This window comes from Mustela nigripes, chromosome 5, assembly GCF_022355385.1.
Source record: "Mustela nigripes isolate SB6536 chromosome 5, MUSNIG.SB6536, whole genome shotgun sequence".
NCBI lineage: Eukaryota > Metazoa > Chordata > Mammalia > Carnivora > Mustelidae > Mustela > Mustela nigripes.
The window spans coordinates 3625077-3639993 of NC_081561.1; the positions used below are offsets into that span (position 1 = coordinate 3625077).

Genomic DNA, 14917 nt, shown 5'->3' on the forward strand with positions numbered 1-14917 from the left:
CACATGATCCCAGAAAAACCCTCAACAGCTTTCTTTCCCAATATTCTTTCTGTTGAATCGCACTCATTATTGGGGCACTAAGAAACACAAAGCCGTCTCAGTAGATTACAATTCGCTAATGCTGTAAACACTAGTGAAGTGTGACATATGAGCCAATTCCCATGCTAACAGCTAAGAGCATACAGACACAGTTCCTACCCCGGGGGAACTACAGTCAGAGGCAGAAAACACTCCAGATCCAAATATCGCACTGCCTCGTGCTGCCACGCAGAGACCATAGAAACACAGAGGGAACACTTGGTTCACCTTCCTCCAAGCTTCACGTGCAGCTGAGTAAATGATGGGCTCTGGAAACTTCGATCAGGTAAATATGTTCACACACACACGTATACTCAAATATCAGTACACATTGTAATCGGGCACTGAAACACCCAAGGAGACCCTTCCTTGACCCAAATAGTTGTTTAACAGGCAAGGGTCTGCTGGGGTGCTCCAAGGGCCTCTCGAGCCAGGCTCTGTGGGATTAGGACTAATGACTCCCTCCCCAACCCCCCGCAAAGCCAAAGCTCTAGACCCATCTTTGTAAAGAAGATAGTAGAGGACCAGAGTTCTGGGACCAGGGGGAGATACCCAATCTGTCATCCATGAATGTGGTCTGTCTCTCCAGTGCTCAGACGGAACAGTGGAAAACAGCCAGCCTGGCTCTGGGCCCCAGAAGTGTGCAGCACCCCATACCAGGAGAGGAAATCCTAATTAAGTGTAGAAGGGAGAGGACCATCAGATCAGGATTTCTGAGGGCAAGGGGAACAGGGCGGTGGGTATATTCTGTACCAGCCTCTGCATGGGCCAGCCTCTCTGTTTCTATGGGTGTGAACGAAATATTAAACAGGCTCAGCCAATTAGCAGCCTTTTAATGACGGATGCTCAGAGGCTGAGGAACTGAGTTTTGATCCACATTCTCGCTTGACGGCTCAGCGCTCAGCCGAGAAGAGTTTCCTGTTCTGTTGTTAGCATTCTGTTCACCCCACTTCCCACCGAGCTGGCAGCACTTAGCAGGATCGGTGCCTACCACGGCATCCGGCAGTCTATGGCCAGCCGAGGCAGCCTGATCCCTGTGCCTAAAGGAGGTGGCTGGCCTCCTCTCCCTAAGAGAGTCTACCAGGGGCCCCTGACTGCTACTTCCAGGGCCTGTCGTGCAGCCCACCGCGCATAACGTCTGATGAGGTCAGAAACAGGCTCTCCACATACAGCTGAGGACAGGAAGTGTCTTTTTTTTTTTTTTGGCTGTGTTCCAATAAAACTTTATTTACAAAAACAGATGGAGGGCCATAGTTTGCTAATCTCTGCTCCAGAGGCAGCAGTGGAAGGGGTCATCTTTAAAGGACAATTGCAGGAAACAGGGTATAGTGTGTGGGTGATGTAGAGATGGGGACCGGATTCAGTGGTTACAAATTGAGGCCAGAATGCCACATTCTTTTCCAGTTTGGAAGGAGTTGTTCAATGACTATTTATTTAGGTTCACATTGTTATGAAGAGTAAGAGTGACAGTTGGGCCAGATCAGGAGAAGCTTCACTTCTATGGTTCTTCTAAGATGGGACAATGAGACCTACAATTTTCGCGGCTTGAAATCTAACAGTTTGACCTCAGTTGTTTTTTTTTTCCTAAGGACCCTTTTCCCTTGTTTAAAAAAAAAAGTGTGACACACTTAAGCAGTGGCATTTTTCCTGCAACTTGGGTTTCTATTGTTTCAAAGCAAACAAAAAAAACATAAGCAGTCGCCTCTTCTGTAGGCCAATTTTTTCTTTCTGTGCAGAGCAGCAGGGGAGACGCTCAGACAGCCCCATAACATCAGGGTAGATGGCCAGCAGGGGTCTGTGGAGCTCTGTCCCAGGGACCAGGCCACCAGCCAAACAGGATGTATAAGACAAAGCCTGCCTGGGACCCCACAGTCTTCCACCTCAGGGAACAGTGATGTCCCCGGGGGCACCGGCTGGGGAGAGGCTGGGAGGGAAGAGGGTGAGGGAGAAGGGGGAGGTAGGAACATGGCTCAGGGACTCGGTTCCCTGCTCACTGCCCGGCTGTCCAGGGCTCACCTGGATGAAACAGGCTGCTGGCTGCCTGCAGTGAGCCCCGGGCCCAGCGTGGAGGGTTTGCTTGCTCTCTCCCAGAAGAACGGCACTCTGAAATGAAAACCTAGCACTTGGCCTGGCCCCTCCTTGTTCTAACCACAGTCACATCCTGGGGAGAAAAACATTGGCTGTTCCAGGGGCAGTGGCGGGAGGAGCCCATCTCAGCCTCTGCTCAGGCTCCACCTCAGCAATGACCTCCCTGCCCCCTGCCCCTCATATCCTGGCACACTCAGGGGCACTGGCATGACATTTCCGAGAGCACACAGGAACATGGGACAGAGCCAGCGGCCGCCTGACCCCGTGAGTCATTAGCCACCGCCGACGCACAGAGGGCACGCTTCAACTTTAGGCCAAAGATTGGAGTCTGGTCTAAGCGGTGGCCCAGATGGGCGCCAACTTTACCCAGCCTGCCCTGCGGCCCAGGAAGCACAGACCATGGCATGGCCTGACACCCATGGCCCGACATCCACACTGATGTCCGGCTCTCCTGGGGCACTTCCATCAGTCCCTCTGGGAGGGAACAAAGGTAAGGCATATACAGAGAAGAACAGCCTACCAGCTACTCTGCACACAAAGCTGCAATATTATCCCACTTGAAGATGAGTGCCAAGTGTTTGGACAAGGCCACTCGCACAGAGCTTTCTAGTTCCGAAAAGCCTTTCCGCACATGCAGGCACATCGGATCCCATGTCACGGGGTAACGTGGAGCAGGCACAATACTCAGTTTGCATTTTAAGATGTGGAGGATCAGCCCTTTGCAGCAAGCCGGCCTAGAGTACAAAGCTGAGGAAGGCCTGACTTTGGGACCGGAAGCCACGTTCTCAGACGCCTAGGTTAAGATCCTTTCATGCTCAATTCCCTTCTTTAAACAAAAAACACACAATAGTCAGGACTGGGGCTGGTCAAGCACCAGGGGATGGGGTCATGCCTGTCCCACGCGCCCTGCTCACAATGGGTGAAGACATGCCTGGATCTGGGGTTTAGAAAGGTCACTCTGGCTGTGGAGTAGACAGCAGATCGGAGGGAGGGCAAAGCTGTTCTGAGTCCCTGGGAGCCAAGGAGAAATGAAAGGAACGACAGAATAAGGTGCAGAGGTCTCCGCTGCATCACAAAGGCGGTGCAGCACGGTCCCCCGTCCTGTTTTCTGGGTCGGGGAGACACGGGAGGAGACCGCACACACCAATCTTGGCACAAAGCTCAGAGAAAGGACAGGACTTCCTGAAACACTGGCTTCGAGGTCTGTCCTATCAGTCACCAAGTGTTTGCAGCGCCCCCACCGTGTGCCCATCCCTGTTCGGGTTCTGCAGACGCAGCGGTGAACGAGGCTGGCAGGAGCTCCGGCCCCTGGAGAGTACACATTCCCTGTTTGATGGCTTTTCTGGTACAGAATTCAGCACTAAAGAACACAGATCAAACCTACAACCATAGAAGCTGTCCGTGACGGATTTTCCGGAATATGTCCATTAGAAAAACGTCTTTTCTGTTACCGTAAGACAAGTATCGAGCTGAGGTCCACGGAACTCATTCGGACCTGATCCCCAAGCAGAACGCCCACCCTAGGTATCAGTCTTAGAGTACTAAACCACAGAGCTGACCCCAGCAGGAGCCGCTGTGGCCCTCAGAGCAACGGTAGGCACAGCTGGCTTAATTAAGCCAGTGGCCTCTGCGTCCCACCCCGTCCTCTCCTTCAAAATAAAACCTCACTGAGATTTGTCAATGTTGCAGCCACCGCCTCCCGTATTTCCTCTAGAAGGAAAGGGCAGGGGACGCGCTCAGGTCTTAGGCAGCGAGCACACGAGCAGGATCCTTATGACACACAAACGCGGGCCCAGGAGCTCCTGATAAGACATCGCGGTCAGCAGACCTTCAGAGAAAGTGTACGTGCAGCTCGAGGGAAATGCTCCTTTCCATGGGGCTTCCTGCTTTCCTGGGCTTCTTGGAGGTCACAGCTGCTCTAGTCTCCGAGGCTTCAGAAAGTCAAAGCACATTTCTTAGGCCGTCTGGAAATCAAACTTTCGAGGCAGGAGGAGGGTCCTGGCAGGTGCAGTCAGGTGGCTCTTCAAAGCCTTGTCCTTCTGTCGTCACTGAAAGTGTCAACTTCTCTGCGCCCTCACCGCAGGCATGAGCGAGCCGGGCCTGATGGCACCTGCAAGGGCCTTCCTTTCGCAGGCCCAGGCCCAGGCCTCAGCAGCCCCTGTGGCTAGCTCTGTGGTCATCTTACTCCCACGCACACCATGCTGCTCACCCCATGGCCACTCCAGCCAGCACTGAGTGCCACCCAAGTCATGGAGAGCGAGAGGACGAGCCAGGCATTCGCAACGTGGCTTAACAACCATCCCGAGAGGAAAACATCAGTACTCATCATGTGGAAAGCCCATCACTGGGTTCCAGTGAGCGCAAGGAGACTGGCGATGGGGAGTAGGGGTGGGACGTCATGACCACAAGCATCTTGGAAATACGCTTCCCGCCCTGGTCCTTCACACCCTGCTTCTCACGTGATTCCAGCATCTGGGACTCAAGTCAGGCTCCCCGTTTCCTGGCCTTCGTGCTCAACCAGAGCTGTGTGGTTTTCGTCCTGGGATCCACAGATGTGTTTTAGGGATAGCCATGAATATTCTGTACTTTTATGTGAAACGTGGTGGGCGCGTGCGTGCGAGCATGTGAGTGTGTGTGTGTGTGTGTGTGTGTGTGTGTATGCCTGTCAGATACACACTTTCCCAGGGGAAGGCCCGTAGTTTTCATCAAATTCTCAAAGGGGTCTCTGACCCAAAAAAGATTCAGAAGACTCCAAAGCTCTGCTTTAAAAGGAGCTTTCGTTTCTGTCAAATTGGCCAAATTTCAACCTAAAGTGGGTCAGAGCGACTAAAAGCCAAAAAAAGTCAAAGATGGGCCCTTCAATCCGTAAGATTTCAGGGAAATGAAAACAAACCCCCGGAGGCTATAAATGATGCAAAAGGATTCCAAGGGAAGGAAGGAATCACGGGCCCTGGGGGGAGGGGCACAAGGAGAGGAACCTGGAAAGGAGCCAGGAGCGGGGAAAGGGAAGAAGAGGAAGTTCTGCGCAGGGCTGGGCAGCAATTCCCCGTCAGAGATGGATGCCGTTCATTAGGTGGGCTCCCCAGCAGCTCGCTGATGTCACACATCAGTTCCTATTTTTACTTAAACGTACTGAAAAAAAAAATGTGTATACAGTGCAGATGTCCTGGCATCCCCTCTGGGACCAACCTGCTGACACGTCAGAACTGCTCAGAGTGATGAGCTAATTAAAATTCTATGGTCTTTCCCAGAGATGGCTCTATTTTTAACCTAATTCTGACTGTCACTTCAAGTGTGAGGTTTACTTTTTTTTTTTTTAAGAAAATACTTTTTTTCCCTTCTTAATATTCCCATGAAAAATTGAGCTTAGCTGATCACTCCCCCAGCCTCCTTCAAGCATTTCTTCACAAGACACAGAGGGACACTCCAGGAGGAAGGGGACTAATGAAAGCAGGTGAATCCTGTGTCCCACCCCGCAGGGTCTCTTATTAAAAACACAAGGACAAAAAAAAATTACGACAAGCAAGGACTGTAGTCATCAACTTCCTATCATTTTCTTCCAACCCTATATTCGAGGCAAGCCCCACCTCTCAAATGCTTTCCAAAAGTTCATGTGCAACTTGCTTATTAGAAATAATGGTGGGGGCGCCTGGGTGGCTCAGTGGGTTAAGCCTCTGCCTTCGGTTCTCTGGGCTCTGGGATAGAGCCCCGCATCAGGCTCTCTGCTCAGCAGGCAGCCTGCTTCCCCTCCCCCCTCTCTGCATGCCTACTTGTAATCTCTCTCTCTGTGTTGAATAAATAAATAAAATCTTAAAAAAAAAAAAAAAAAGAAAGAATGGTGTAAACATTTGTTTGGGTTCTCAATTCAAAGTCTTTTCTTTAAAGGCCCTGGCCTAGTCCACACGAGCATTTTAACACAAAGACAGCTGAAATGCTTCAGCCTTTAGATGTGTATGTGATGAAACAATACTGCTTCAATATCTGAAGTGATTTTCAATGTATCTTAAGCATAACATTTTCCTGTGAAAATTTCCCTATCATATAGGTATACTTCCATACTCAAGAGAAAAAATAAAAATAAAAACTCAGTACACTGTAACCACAATTAATATTGCTGTGCATCACACTTTTCTTTCAGGAAAAAGAGGTAAATTATACAAAATCAGATGCAATTTCACGAGGATGACTGCTAGAGGACAGATTACAGATGTCCCTTAAAAAGCCAAAAGTGTGCTGAACCTCACTTTACAGAATACATGCTTCTACAAACAAACAAATAGCTTGGTTGGGGAATTTTTTTCTTCTAAACCTATTTTTCCATTGATTTTCTGCCTAAAACTGAAGGTGGTTAGCTACATTTGGAATGCATAAAGTCTTTTAAAATTAGGTTTGGGGGTGAGGGGAGAAATAACTTGAGGGAAAATAAAACAATTATAAATGCCTAAAGCAAGTCTTGAAGAATCTCGAATTGGTCCTTGAAGAACTTCAAGTTTTCCCAGGGGGCTAGGAGGGGAGGATTCCTCCCACAAACTTCCATGGGCAGGTGGCTCTCGCTGTTGGTTCTGACTTTGTAGGAAGCTTTCTCCACACAGGTGTCAAGAATGGCGCTCTCTCCCAAGACGCCTGGGCTCCAGAGAAAACCGGTGTCCAGGTGGTTGAGGAGGGAGGGCTGTAACTGGCGGAGCTAACCGGGCATCAGCCAGCTGTTCCAGATGTTGCAGCTGCAGCCGTAGGAAGCTCCCGGGATGCCCCCATGTGACCTAGCTTCTGCAGCCAGAGGTAGCAGAGCTTCTCACTCACCTTAGCACCCATCACCTGACTGTGGGCCCATGGACCCGATGGCTGGCTCAAACTCCAAGTTGAGCAAGTCCCCACAGTGACCTTGAGTGTGCCGATGCTTGCCTCCCTTGTAAACATTTAATGAGGAGGCAACATCGATCCTGGTTTAGTTCCAATCATTTGATTGATCTCTTGAAACCAACAAGGCCTTCAAAGCCAGAACATAGCGGATTCACTTCTCCACACACCTGCTGAAGGGTCTTCTGACCTTTGGAATCCCGGGGTCTGCACTTGGCCCTGAGGCAGCTGTACCATAGGCCTTCCGAGGGTGGACAAGCAGCAAGCTGATACGTGTTTAGTTTTCTGAAAACATCTCTTACCCAAGACTCTTTCATCCACCCAGCTGTTCCTGGAATGTGGCCTCCTTCTTAGGAAATCACTTTATTTTATTTATTCTCTAAAAGATACTACAAAGCGAATATGAGCATTTGAAAAGGTGCCTTGGAGAGTCTCTATAACTGGTTTTCCTCTCCTTGAGCTTATGGACATTTTATTTTGATGTTTATCTGATGCCATGGTAACCGGCACGACTTGAGGTTTACGTCTTAGACTGAGGACCGATTACAGAAAGTCAATTTAGCAAGCACTTACTGAGCGCTTACCAAGTATGGAAGATAAAACGATGAGCACAGAACTCTCTTTCCTCTAAAGGACACACATCAGAGTGCAAAGAGATACACCGGGAGTCGACACATTTTCCCTTCAAAAGCCAAATGGCAAATATTTCAGGCATTGTGTGCCCATTTGGTTTCTGAAGCACCCCCCGATACCACGGTGGTGCAAAGGCTGCCACAGGCTGTAAATGGATGAGCAGGGCTGTGTTCCAATAAAACTTTATTGAACAGACATTGAAACTTCCATTTCTCATAATTTCCATGAGTCACAAAATATTACTCTTTTTCTGCTGTTTGGTAACCGCTAAAAAATGTAAAAAACAGTCAGAGCTCACAGATCATATTATAAAGGCAACTGGCCAAAGCTGGATGATGGCCCATAGCTTGCAGGCTCTGGATCTGCACTGGCTAGCTGGGTGGGGGGGGGGTGTGTGAGGAGGGGGTGAGAAGGGAAGTTGCCCAGACTTCCCGAGCCTCACTTTGCTCAACTGCCAAGTGTAAGAATCTTTGTCTTGTGAGTTTGAAAAATTAGACACCTAAACAAACAAACAAACAGACAAAACAATAGCTGATCTCCTTCCTGGAGGGGCATCCTGATTGAACATGACAATGACATCGATAAGGACAAGGATAACAAACAGTGCTGAACATTTGTTTCCTGCGAGGCGTTGTGTTAAGTGCTACCAACTTCTACAGTATTTCATCTCATCTACGGTGCTATTGATTCTACGATGTGCCATTCCTGAACATATCACCGAGAAAGAAAAAGCTGCTGGTTAACCTCTGACATGGCACTGAGTATAAGATGTGCTCTGATCTCACAAATGCTAGAGTGTGTATATGTGGAGGGGGTGCACTTAAGAACCGACAGAAACGACATCTCTCTGAAGCCCAGAGCTATCCTGTGGCATCTCTGTTAAGCCACAGCTATCCTGCGGCAAGGTACTGCCTAGGACCTAGGTGGGGACTATGATCATCCCTTCTGTACAGAGGAGGAAACAGAAACAGTTTCAGCCTCTACAGGAAAAGCTAAGGGTGTCAATGCTTTTTAACACAGGCAGGTTAACCGGGTCCAGAGTGAGGGCCTGAACACCGGAAGAAGGCTGGAAATAGCTGGCACTTAAAGTATGCAATCCAGGTCGAGCAGTCTGGCACAAAGGAACTTCCTCCTCGGAAGAGAACGTGACAACAATCTAGTCAGTCACATCCCTTTGGTATTTCCAAGGTGGGTGGTAAGGCAGCAAGAGGTAACGGGAAACAGGAATTCTAAAATGCAGAATAAAAATGGCGAGGCACACTAACATCTAAGCTTGCATAATTCCTCTTAACAGCTGTCTTGGGAATTCTGTCCAGGTCATGGACAGAGCTGGGCAGAGGAGAAAGACAGGGAGAAGTTTCTTATCCTTGAGCTACAGTTTCTTGTGTGAAGGGAATGTTTGGGGTGGAGTCCGCAGGCCAGAGGCCAGCCTGCAGCTCTGCCACCCAGGTCTCTCTGACTCCTCTGGGTTTCCCATCCTGGCTGCATGGGGGTGTTGGGGAAGGGACGGCTCAGGATGTGCTCTGGACGCCCAGCTCTGCCGTGCACGGCAGCTGCTGGGAGCTGGAAACGCAGCGCAGGGCGTTGGATGGAAGTTTGTGGGCGTAGAAATTACGGAACAATTTAGCCAAAATTCTCTTTCAAATTCTGAATGGTTTTTCCCTCAAAAGTTTAACTTCAAATCTCCTTCTCCCCATTATTATTTCATCACCAAATATTAATGAAGTGCTTAAAATATGCTCAAGGGGATGAGACTTCTCTCTTTCCTATGAAGTTCTAATTAGTCAAAAGCTTGCCCAACATGTGGCTTTGGTCTAAGCTGTTGTGCACGAAGGACTCAACACAGACCTGAGACCGCTCTCGTTGGAGAGGTCTCCTCGCCCGGCTGGCCCCTGGCTGGCATCTGGGAACTTGGACTTCAGAAGTCCTACCATTCCCGAAGGCACAAGCACGGCTCACCACGGCTGCACAGTTTTGTACAGACAATGTGGTTTATGCTGAGCACCTGCTTTTCTTTGGAGAGTCTGGAATTTGGGACATGCTCAGCAGAGGGTGCCCGTGTGACCAGCCTCCAGGAAAAAGCTTGGGTGCTGGGTCACTAATGAGCTTCCCTGGTAGACAGCATTTATCACGTGTCGTCACGATTCACTGCCAGAGCGATGAAGCGCGTCCTGCGTGACCCCACCGGCAGGGGCCTCTGGAAAGCTTGAGCCCGGTTTCCTCCGGACTTCGCCTCATACGTTTTTTCCCTTTGCTGATTTTGCTCTGTACCCTTTAGCTGTAATAAATCACAGCCAAACTAGATGCTGGGATGCTGAGTCCTCTAAGTCCTAGTGACTCCCCCATCCATCCTGGGGACTCCCGACAAAACCATCCTTAGCCAATTCACTCGGCAACAGTGCTGGGCCACTATTGAGGCCAGAGAGGGAGGCCCCTCGCCCTACCAATCCTGAAGCACGAGCGCTTGGGGAACCAGGGATCCGATGACCTACTGTCCCATTCCGTGTTGACCAAGCAGCCATCCCACGCTCAGTGAGATGCTGACCTTGTGATTTATGTCCTTGAAATCTGCAGTCAAGCGCAAGAGAGGATGATGGGGAGGACTATGAGGATGAGGACGATGGCAGGTGGGGTGACAGGAGCTAACTCTTCCCTGGTGCTTGCTGCATGGGAGCCACTCCTGAGCACTCATGTAATCCTGAGTCAACTCATGTAATTCCGATAGCAACCCTGGGGGGGGGGAGGGGCGCTCTTCCTACTTCCGTCCTTACTGATGAGGATACATAGCTCATCAAGGGGAAGTACTGCCCCAGGTCACAGAACTAGTTAATGGCAATATACCCTCTGGCTTCAGTATCTGAGTTCTAAACTAGCATAAACAGGCTCAATTGTATCCACATCTTTAACTACCATAATATTTGTTACATACCCGCCCAGCATTAAAATTGTTTTTTGTTTTTTTTTTTAAATGAGTGTGTGTGTGTGTGTGTGTGTGTGTGTGTTTGAAGATTTTATTTATTTATTTGTCAGAGAGAGAGAGAGGCAGAGAGAGCATAGGCAGGGGGACCAACAGGCAGAGGGAGAAGCAGAATCCCTGCTGAGCAGGGAGCCGAAGTGGGTCTCCATCCCAGGACCCTGGGATCATGACCTGAGCTGAAGGTAGACACTTAATGGACTGAGCCACCCAGGCATCCCGCATTAAAATTATTTGTACGCATGTTTTAATGCCTGTGCTAGACTCTAAGCTGCATGACCAGGCTTCTGCCCAGCGTCCTTCTGGTCTCTGCCATGGCACCGTACTTGGCCTCTGGTAAGCACTCAGATGCACACAGATGGCAGAGAACAACCATTCCGGAGAGGGACGGCAGCACAGTCCAGTGTGGCAAGGACAGGTCTCGGGAGGACTGAGGGAGATCTCAAAGGTAAATTCTGAAGAGTCAGAAGGGAAAAGAGGCGATCCGCACGGCGGTAACGGTATGAGCAGAGGTGGACCCAGTAGTGAGCACCGCGGGGTGAGGACAGCGAGAGATGACTGGCTGGAGGGAGGGATGTGCCTTGCTAAAATGGAGTGAAATCCAATGATGATGACCCTGAAAAGTTAGAGTTTCAAACTGATGGGCAGCCGGTGAGCCAGAGGGTGACAGGTTCAAAGGGGAGCAGAAGGGACAGATGGCTTGCTGGGCTGGAGCCCCGGAACACAGTGGGGAGGCTTCTAGATGATGTGATGCCTCCCAGGTCAAGGTGTGGCCAGAGCCTGAGACTGAAGGCGGGGTCAGGTCTGCTGGGAAGACACACAGAGTCCCGGACAGGGCAGCCCACGGGGGGCCCCGACCATCTCAGACATTCCTTCCCCCTCGGACCCTTCAGGATTCCAGCAGATTCGGGCTGGAACAAGGAGGGGAGCTGTGGGTTGAAGAGCCATTCTGAAGAGAGAATGGATGGCATCTGGTCACTAATTACAGCAGCAAGGGCGTCAAAGGTGGGCACGGGGGACCGAGGGAGTCATGGCGATACAGACAGGAATACGGAAGTCGGGGCAGGAAATACAGACATTTTCTATTTCACTCAAAAAATATGTTTTAATACAAACAGTCTTAAGAGCTGTAAGAAGTGAGACTTCAAGGGGCAATGAGCTACAAGGAAAAGAAAAAGGCAGAAAAAATTTAAAAGCAAGCCCAAGAGGAAATGATTTAGTTGATAGTTGCTTTATCCCCCCCATTCATCCTTTAACATTTCCAGTACGCGCGGCTTCCAGACAAACCAGCCCCTGTCAAAATATTGCTTACAACCACTGTGGTTGGGTCTGATTAATTCTTCTGATTCTGTCTGAGCATATTCTGTGTTTGGAAACAGAGGATCAGCTACTGACCCTCAGGAAGCTAATTGCTTTCCCACATTTCCTGCCCGGGGACGCAGCCCACTAAGCCATTCGCCACGACGGTGGCGGGGAGCTTTACCGCTGGGGAGCACGGGGGGCCAGCGGGCCAGCGCCTGGGCTCCCAGGATGGCAGAGAGAGGGCTCCGGGGAGGGTGGCTCAGTCCTACCACACAACCTCTTTTCAGCATGTCATTCACTGCTCCGTGTACGGTCTGTCTCTCCCGGGAGGGTACCTAGAGCCTCGGATGTGTGTACCTGTGCTGCATATACAAAGCCGGTGTTAAATATGACAGGATTCAGCACCGTTGCTAAACGGCCCCCTTCCAGTTAGTTTTCTTACCTTGAACACATACATTAGGTCACTACTGGCAAAGACCGATTTCTGGTTTAATGGGGCAGAAAAAAGGGATCCAGACAGAAATGTCTATCAACTGTCTCGAGCCTGATTAAAATATTCCCCTTAGAGGAAAGCACATGCCTCTTCTGTGGACTTGAATTTGCCTTTAAAGTAGCTGGTAAAGTAGGAAGTTTAAAAGTGGGGATAAATTCATTTGGTGCTGTGTGTATTTCAATTCCGTTTCCAGCAAGCATGAGGAAGTCTTTTCTATATTTCGTCTTTGAATACTTTAGAGCCAGATTATTTCCCTGCAAAAACACTGCATTTGGGGTAATAAAGCTTCTGCAGATTTCATTAAACAATTGTGCCAGGAAGAGCAGAGCAGTAACACCACAGCTGGCTTCGGAATACAAACGTTTACTGTGCCCTCTTTTCAGAGTGGCACCCACTAGTGAGAAGCCAGACCAAGGACTGGACACCCAGCCTCCTCCTCTTCCCTCATCCTTTCACAGTCTGATCTGAGCAATTCATGTCACCATCACTGTGCCCTGGCCAAGTAATCCCAGCACCAAATCATGGTGCAAAGTGACACACCCCCCACCCCCAGGTTCCTCTTCTTAAGCTGACCTTCTGGAGCCATGTTTGAGCCCTGAGCAGCCCTGCCACCTTCCACTGTCCCCATACTGATTCTCTGCAGCTGGCATCTGGTGCTGTCACCAAGTTCTTCTTCCACTCAAGAATGTGCCATCTCATCCCTGCCATGAAATAGCTCCAGTCTGCCTTCCTGCAGGACGGCCTGCTCAGCTCTCAACGCTCAAGTCTTTCCCTGCCCCTACGTTTCCATGACTTAGCCACCCTGCATGGACCTTGAATTCATGCATCGTATCACAAATATGTTAGTGTCAGTCACATACAGTTCAGTGTACTTAGCCGCAGTTCACTGTACACACACTGTGCTGGGTCCGTTGGACAAAACCCAGCGGGACGCACACTGACCCTGCAGGCTGGCTGGAGACGGAAATGATGCTGATCATACAAAAGACAAATCAAGCAGGGCAGGGGCTCAGAGAGTGAGGGGCCCTCATGCCTCCTTGGAGGCAGGGAACTGGGGGATCTATACAGAAAAAGGGCCTTTTGTGCTCACCTGGGCAGTACGTGTACTGAAACTGGGCGGCACAGAGCAGATCAGTGTGGCCCCTGCACAAGATGACAGGCAAAGTCACGAAGCACTCCATGTTTTAAAAAAGGAGGAAAAGGGGTGCCTGGGTGTCTCAGTTGGTCAGGTGACTGCCTTCGGCTCAGGTCATGATCCCAGGGTCCCAGGATTGGGCCCCACATCAGGTTCCCTGCTCCTCGGGGAGCCTGCTTCTCCCTCTCCCCCTGCCTGCTGCTCCCCCTGCCTGTGTTCTCTCTATCTCTCTTGTCAAATAAATAAAATCCTTAAAAAAAAAAGGAGAAAAGAAAGGCCTCTGACTTGCCTCAATGAGAAGCAGATAGCATTTTGAAATGCAAATGGCAGATGGAAGGAAAAGGCATTTCGGGTAGAAGTAAGGGTACAGATGAAGGTGCAGGGAAGAGGGCTGGGAGCAGAGTGAAGAGGGAGTCCAAAGGCAGGCGAGCCCTGGGGAAGGGGTGAAAGAGCCCTCCCACTACTACGACAGCACCTGCTCCAGGGAGGCCTCCATCCTCCTGGTTGGGGCACTTGCCCCGCAGTGCACCAACTGTGCCGAGACTGCACCAGATGCCTCTTCCTCTCTCTGGTCCATCAGCAGCATGAGGATGGGCAGCTACCCACCCTCCCCTGGCTTTAGGGTGGGTCACACCTAGGGCAGCCACACTGTAACAGAGAAGTCAGGCTGTTCCTGCAACTGCAGGTTGCGACAAACTCAGCTAACCTGCAGAATCAGAATGAACATGCTGTGTTCTAGAAAGACCCATTGGGGCCCCGAGTCCTACTGGCGAAGGAAGAGGCTAGGGCAGGGGAAGAGTCAGGAGACAACTGAGATAGGCAGGACCTCCTGTAAGTGGGGCAGTGGCTCTGGGAAGGAGGTGCGGATGCCTTACACCTGGGGTCCTCTCTCTTGCAGAGAACGCTTGCTCTGGGAGCACCTCAAGGTCCTCCCATGGCCTGCCAGCCCCTCCGACAGCAGGAGATACACCGTCTGCCTGGCTGAGGACATTGCTGGTCAGCAGCTCCCGGGAATGCTTCTACACATTCACACATGTCAGCGCCGGTTGACATCTCCATGGGATCGGTTTAGCTGGAAAGCATCAGTGATGGCACACACTAACTCCTGCATGTTTTCAACTCTCTTTAACACTCGGTACTGCTGCTGCTCCAGACAGCCCTTCCAGCCAGGCCTGCACTCTGGAGGGGGTGCGCTGGGAGGGGGTGTGCCGGTCAACATGGCCGACGGGTCACTGTGGTCATTGGATGTGCACAGGGAGAACGTGGCCAGTTCTTCCAGGAATTAAAGGCCAACCGGATATGAACCCCGCAGCTGTGTGTCAGCACTCTGTCCTGCAAAACTTGAGGGGTGCTGAAA

General features: G+C 50.5%; 1 protein-coding gene and 1 non-coding gene across 3 annotated transcripts in view; one reads left to right on the top strand and one right to left on the bottom strand.

The window, feature by feature from the left end:
- SLC22A23 (solute carrier family 22 member 23) overlaps window positions 1–14917 on the bottom strand; it is a 171196-nt gene that overhangs the window by 85892 nt on the left and 70387 nt on the right. The window lies entirely within an intron of this gene.
- Window positions 13508–13612, top strand: LOC132018879 (U6 spliceosomal RNA). Its single transcript, XR_009404651.1, has one exon. It is a non-coding gene; the product is annotated as a U6 spliceosomal RNA (small nuclear RNA).